This window comes from Sylvia atricapilla, chromosome 3 (genome assembly GCF_009819655.1).
Source record: "Sylvia atricapilla isolate bSylAtr1 chromosome 3, bSylAtr1.pri, whole genome shotgun sequence".
Taxonomy (NCBI): domain Eukaryota; kingdom Metazoa; phylum Chordata; class Aves; order Passeriformes; family Sylviidae; genus Sylvia; species Sylvia atricapilla.
In genome coordinates this window covers 94181478-94188037 of record NC_089142.1, presented here as the reverse complement: position 1 = coordinate 94188037, position 6560 = coordinate 94181478, and positions in this window count along the sequence as shown.

Sequence of the window (6560 nt, the reverse complement as noted above, 5' to 3'; positions counted from 1 at the left end):
CCACCGTGCACCCACAGCCTGGCAGGAGACAACAACACACATTCCAGGCTTGTGGCTTCCGTTTTCATTTCAACTCTTCCAAGAATTCTCCAATGCAGAAAACCAACAGGACTTAAGCAGATTTCATTTATTTTGGTGGTTGTCTACATTGGACTAACAGGGTTTTTTTTAAATCTTTATATTTTCAAGGGTGCAATGCATCACTGAAGTTTTCAAACCTGGTTATCATACTCTGAATATTCCCTAGGTTGTGCCAGTTGTGGGGGTTTTTTTCCCTTGTTGATGATATATAGGGTTTTTCATGCACTCGGGTAGATTTTTGAGAATGATTTGAAAACCTACCACATCAACCTTATATTTAGATTTCCAAATTTTCCCCATGTTTAAGAAGTTATTGTACTATTATACATAATATCTATAATATCTCAGAGTGGAAGAAATTAATAAAGAATTTTAATTTTAGTATTTCCTCACTTTCTTGTCAAAATATGCAGTTTCTTTGCACTACAAATTTAACTAAAAGAAAGGTCATCTCCTGGAGACCGTTGAAATATTACTCTTCCAATATTTTAGCACTTTGTGTATACTTTGAGTTTAATTTGCATGTGAGAAATTATTAAATAAAGGGGGAAAGAATGGATTGTTATCTGTCAATCCATATTTTTTCAAGAGAATTGTGACTGTTCAGCACTGACTAAAGCTCAAGTTGTTTAATCAAATTACTAGTCTGCATCGTGTAATTATAAATCAATTAACATAATAAAAACAATTCATAGATCTTAAATAAAATGTCAATTTCATGACTAGTTGTTGAATAGTAATTCAGACACCAGGAAGCTGATAGTGAATCTGGAACTTTGACAGATGTCTCCTCAGTCTGTATTTCATGAAAGCCTCGAAAGACCTTAAACCAGTTCCATGAAACTAGATGCCAATTCTTCTGTTTGCATTGATTTCAAGGGGTCACTCATATATTTACTCTCAAAAAAAGAAATTACAATTTTTGCTAAATGTTTTTAGAATATATGACTTGTCCTCTTAGTTTCACACTCTTAAATCTTGTTAAACATAAAGCATAATTCCAAGCAATACTTCTCAGAAATCTCACATTGTCTATCAAGTGCCAGTGCTTTTCCCATTTTCTGTCACCTGTGCTTCTGAGTTTGCTGTCATGTAAAATCACAACATTACAATTACTGCAATATTACAGGTCTGATTAAACTGAAGTACTGGACACAATGGACACATTCCTTCTGTTTTATTCCTTGTTTTTATTTTTCTTTCGAGTACAGAGTTGGAGAGTAAAAATTTCCTTTATTATCTCCTCCACCTTTTTATTTGCTTCTCTTCAACTGACTATATGCAAGACTTCCACTTTTGCATTATATTCCCACTTAAATTTATTCAACTTCACCTGGAAAACTCCCAGAAATTTTTCAATATGCTGCCAAGCAAAGAGATGTTAATAATTCAGCATAATTATAAAATGTACAGGACTATATACTGAGGGTTGTCCTAAATGTAGCTATTGTCACCATCAAGGCTTCTCCTTGGCACAGGAAGGGTCCTTCCCACCTCCAAGGATAAGAAACTGAAGTGTCTAAGTACATATATTCACTTTTCAAGGGGACAAACCTTGTGTTCTTCAAAGTGTTCTTGAGCTCAAATAGCATCCAGAATCCAGTCTACTTACTTACAAGGATATCAACCCACCCATTAGCACAACTGTACCTCTGAATTTTGTATGTCAGATTCTTTGATAAACTCTGTGTAAAATAAAGCTAATGTTTATTGTTAACAAGTTAGGAATACTTCAATATTTCTTTCCATCTATGTTTATTATCCTGTTAAATTAAAGATAGATACATTACTAAGAGACAGTCCTAATAATTGGTTAATGAAAATGGAAAGAGAAAAGTTCCAGGGTAATACAATGGATCTATTCATAAACTGTTCCATAAGGTTAAAAAAAATTTTCATATTAACAAACTTTGTGAATGCTGGTCTTGGATATGAATCTGCTACTCTCTGGCCTTACATCAAATCACTGAACCTATCAGGATTTACAAATTCTGCTTACACCAAGAAATAGTGTCATCTCTACTTTAAAAATAATTTAATCAGCCTGGTATAATGCACCACATAGATGTTAGTATATTATTTTTCAAGTGACTTTTATGACAATGTAGCCTCTTCCAAACCATAATAAGATTCTGAAGAGATTTTTGTATTAGTTTTACTAAAGAGGTTTAATTAACTCTGTCAGTTTAAATAATACACTTCTATCTGTAAATCAGCAAGTCAGCCCTCAGTTTTTATGTTCAAAAAGAGGGGATGATAATACTTACTTCCCATATTCTTGTGTGGAATAACATTTTGCTTGTTAGTACCAAGAAAAACACACCCAGAAAGAATTCAACCTGTTTTACTGGAAGTCTCCAACAATGCAACCACAAAACAAATCAAAATTTCACTGGAGGTAAAAGATGGAATCATGTCTGCTACGTGATTGTGAGTGGAGATGAAAATACATGAGGCCAAAGAGCAAGGATTGGCATTTGATGTGATTCGGTCTGAGCAAAGTCTTGGAAGCTCTTCCCTATCTCTGTGCAATGACACAGAATTATAAATAGTACAATAACTTCCTTAAAAATTATTATTTTTGTTACTTTCCAAAACTTAACAACAGAAAAAATTACCTCATGCTATGTTGTCCCACAGGCATTTTGGTGCAGTTTCTCCTTAATAGTGAAGAGCTTTTGATAAACGACAAAGGACAGACAGCGACTGCAGCCAGCACACTGGTAGAAATTCAACATTTGTCCCTAGACAGCACTTCAAAATTCTTGAATACTTGAGCAAAATCTCTGTTTTGCTGCTCCTTTAGTACTGATTTTTATCTCTGTTCTTTTCATTGTATTGGCTCCCAACCAAGACTCCAATGTAAAACAATGAAACTCACAATTGAAGCCTTCTTCTGCAGTAGCTTATATTCATTAAAATTAGTGTATTTTAGAGAACTGGATTACTTGGAGGTGCTACTTAACCTATGCACTTTAACATAAAAAGGTTTCATGATGTGTAATTTCTCCAAAACCCCTCCCATTTACAGCGTCTTTAATGGGTCATGTTCAGAAAGAGCCCAGATCACCCTAAGGGAGACTTTATTTATATCTGTCATCAATTTTCTCAGCACATGCATTGGGAAGAGTTAACCTAGAGCTAGGTATATATTTAAGGTCCAAGAACCAGCTGTGGTTGCACTGTAGAATTCCTGTATGACTTTTGCAAGTCATTTCATGTCTGTGCTACAGGTTCCCCAAATGCAAAGTGGGAACAATTCCACTTGCCTTTTTGTTATAGTCTATGAGGATGAAAAATATTGCATAAGAGCTGAAATAGTCTCAAAAGTGACAAAGAAGGTATCTAAAAGAAAAGGCATCTTCTTGATCCTCCTTAGCTTGTTTCGAGTGGTTTGAACCCACTGGAGCTATTCTGGCATTTTTACAGTTATTGCTGATTTATCACATCATAAGCAGTCAGAGTCGTGCTCATTGGATGTGTGTTGATGCAATTAACAGTTTGCAAAAAAACAAGACTTGCAAAGCTCAGGCTCACCAGGATGTAAAGATATGCACATTTTAGCATAGTAGGGAAAAACAAAAAAGAAAAAAATTAAGTTTGATGATGTAACATCAGTGCAAATTAAATTAATTCCAGGGGAATATATTTTGGATAAAGATCAAATAAATCCCTTTGGATGGAAAACTTGAAATAAGGCTTTGCTGAACATCATTAATGAAACACCTTCTCTCTGCACTGATTAAGCTCATTGACCAAGAGCAAGAAGGTTGCCCAGCAAGCTAGTTCTCTTCTTTTTTTATTTCAAGCATGTCTTGTTTGAAAGAGATAATTGTGCCCAGCAGATCTTGTTTCTAGCGCTTCTTATATATAGTGAAATACAGTAATTTAACAGCTTGCTAGGGGAACAAGAATTTGTTCCAGTTCCTGATTTAAATGTTTATGCTAATTGCTATTTATTGGCTCAGATGCAAATGATAGGTTGGCCAAAGTGAAATTTTATGACGAGCAAACTCCCCCCTTTTGTGCAAATTGAAAAAGTGAAACAAGAAGAGGATGAAATGAGCCGAAGATGGTCCTAATGGCTGCTTTTTAATGGGGAAGATAAAATTAAGACTGATTTACGTGGCCAACTCCCCTGTTTTCTCTTATCAGCTCATTTGGCAGGAAAAATGGAAAAGTAATTGTTCCTCTTTCAATGTGGGCCTCAAACCATTATTTATTGGCTGAAATTAATCGCTGTTTATCCTTCATTCACGTGGAAACCGCTCCATCAGCATTATGAACCCCAGCAACTCAACTAGTCCCTTGCAATTTAGCCAAGAGCAAGCACAGATCCTGATGAGCCGTGCCTTAATTTTCTGGGCTGTGGGAGTTAATGAAGACTCCTTTCTTAGGTGGACATATTTGTATTTCTACGACATTAATAACAAAGGTCCGCACTTTCTTAACTGCAGCATGTAAACTTTTTTTTTTTTCAGTAGAGAAAAAGATAATAGAGTATTCATAAAGCTGGGCAGGGTTGAAAGAGAAGACAGAGAGAAGACAGACATTTCCTTGTACAGGAAAGCTCTTTGGGAATGGCATAATGTAATATGCAATTCTTTGATCCTCTGTTATGGAGTGTGTAATGTGATTGTAATGCTTTGCTGCTGATCAGTGCTTTTATTTAGTCTTTCCTCCTTATGTTTTATCTTTGTTCCATCCACCTTCCAGCCTGGTAAGTTCACTGTACCGGCTGCCCATGCATTTAATGCCAAAAGGGAACTATGCAGCTGGGACAGCTACAGCTGCATCTTATCTAATTTTGCCTAAGGGGGCCAACTGGTGCTGGCAACAAGCATTTCAGGCAGAAGTCCTTTCCTGATTCTCTTTTTGAGATGGTGCAAAGCATCACCCCATTCTCCATTCCACATAGCCAGGAGGAGAGTCAAAATGCTTGCCTCTCCTTTGTTGCTTTTCCTTTTTTTCCCCAGCCCCAGAATGCCTTTGGAAAGGAGATGCCCAGTTTCAGTAGCAGTAGCAGCTGCTGCCGTCAAAATACCAGCAACAAGTAAATATAGTTTACATTGTTGTAGAATAAAAAAGTGGTTATTAAGCAGACACATGGGAGCTGTCCTGCTGGCTGAAGCCTAAGGTGTGTCTGGTCTACTGTGTCTACTGTGTACTACTATGTGTGTCATGTGCTGTGTCCATGAGAGTAGAGAGGAAAGATAAGAAGGTGTGAAGTGGTCTTGTTTGCTGCCTTCAACTAAGGGCCAAGTTGACTTTTAATTGTTCAAGATGGGCTGAAACCCCGAAGCACAAGTTTTAAAGGATTTAAGACCAGCAAAAGCAGCAGTGGATAAGAAATATCCTTCACTGAATTTTGCTTCTGAAGATGACTGTACAGAGGCATACACACAGTTAAATATGCTGGTGTTCAAAGGGTATCCTAATCCTCCCCTTCACAGGACCTAAGAGTGAAGTAAAATTGAGCAAATTTTAAGTAAAGCGATATGTGCTGCAATTTAGGCTTTAGCAATCTGTTTTACAATAAGATACAGTCATGTTGTCTTTCTTCATTAATGTTATGAGGGAGATCACTGGACACACTCATATTTGCCTCTGGGGCCTGATCTAAAATTACACTGAAAGTCAATAGGCATTTTTCTACTGATTTACCTGGGTTTTGGACCTGCTCCAAGATCTGTACATCACCATTTTAGAAAGGGCAGAGGCAGTGAATTTGTCTCAGGTTTGTAAACCCAGTAATGAGTTTCCAGATGTGACTTATGTCCAGCTCACTTCTTAGAGAGAAGGCAGAAATCAGAGGAATGAGTGTGAGACTCTGATATTGGTATCAAAAGCAATAAAAATCTTTTAGTTAAGAATTTACAGATGAACTTTTATTCCTTCATCAACATATGGTTAGAAACCTTATAAGAATACCAGATTAACTTTCCAGTTAAAAAAGGAAATGTAAAAAAATTATGTATGATGCTGTTGTACACCACAATGACACACACTCCAAGTTCAGAAGGCTGAAAATTACTTCTTTATTTTTGGGATGTGTCTTTCTTTTTATACTATTCTACACAGATCAATTTGATTGGTGAGACAAAGACCAACCTCTTCTATCACATTGGTCAGACCAGAGGGGCATCAATAAGAAGTCCCTCCTAGGGACAGGAATGTAAATAAAGTTACAGTTACAAAATCATGGCACTTGTGTACAGAAAATTCTCTGGGAAAGGAATTTCAGAAAACCATCTCATCTCAGGCACGAACCAGGGCTACATTATGTATAAAACAGAGAAGGAAGGGGTTCCCATATTTTTGGGTGAAATTACTTGTGCACAGTGCCCCACACAGGCTAAGAATTGGTTCTGCAACAGGTTAAACAAAGGCAAAGTGTTCATGCAAACTCTGGTGTAGATGGGAAATAGTATTTATGTTAATAAACTCCTAAGTCTACATCACACTTTCTAAGCCTGGTA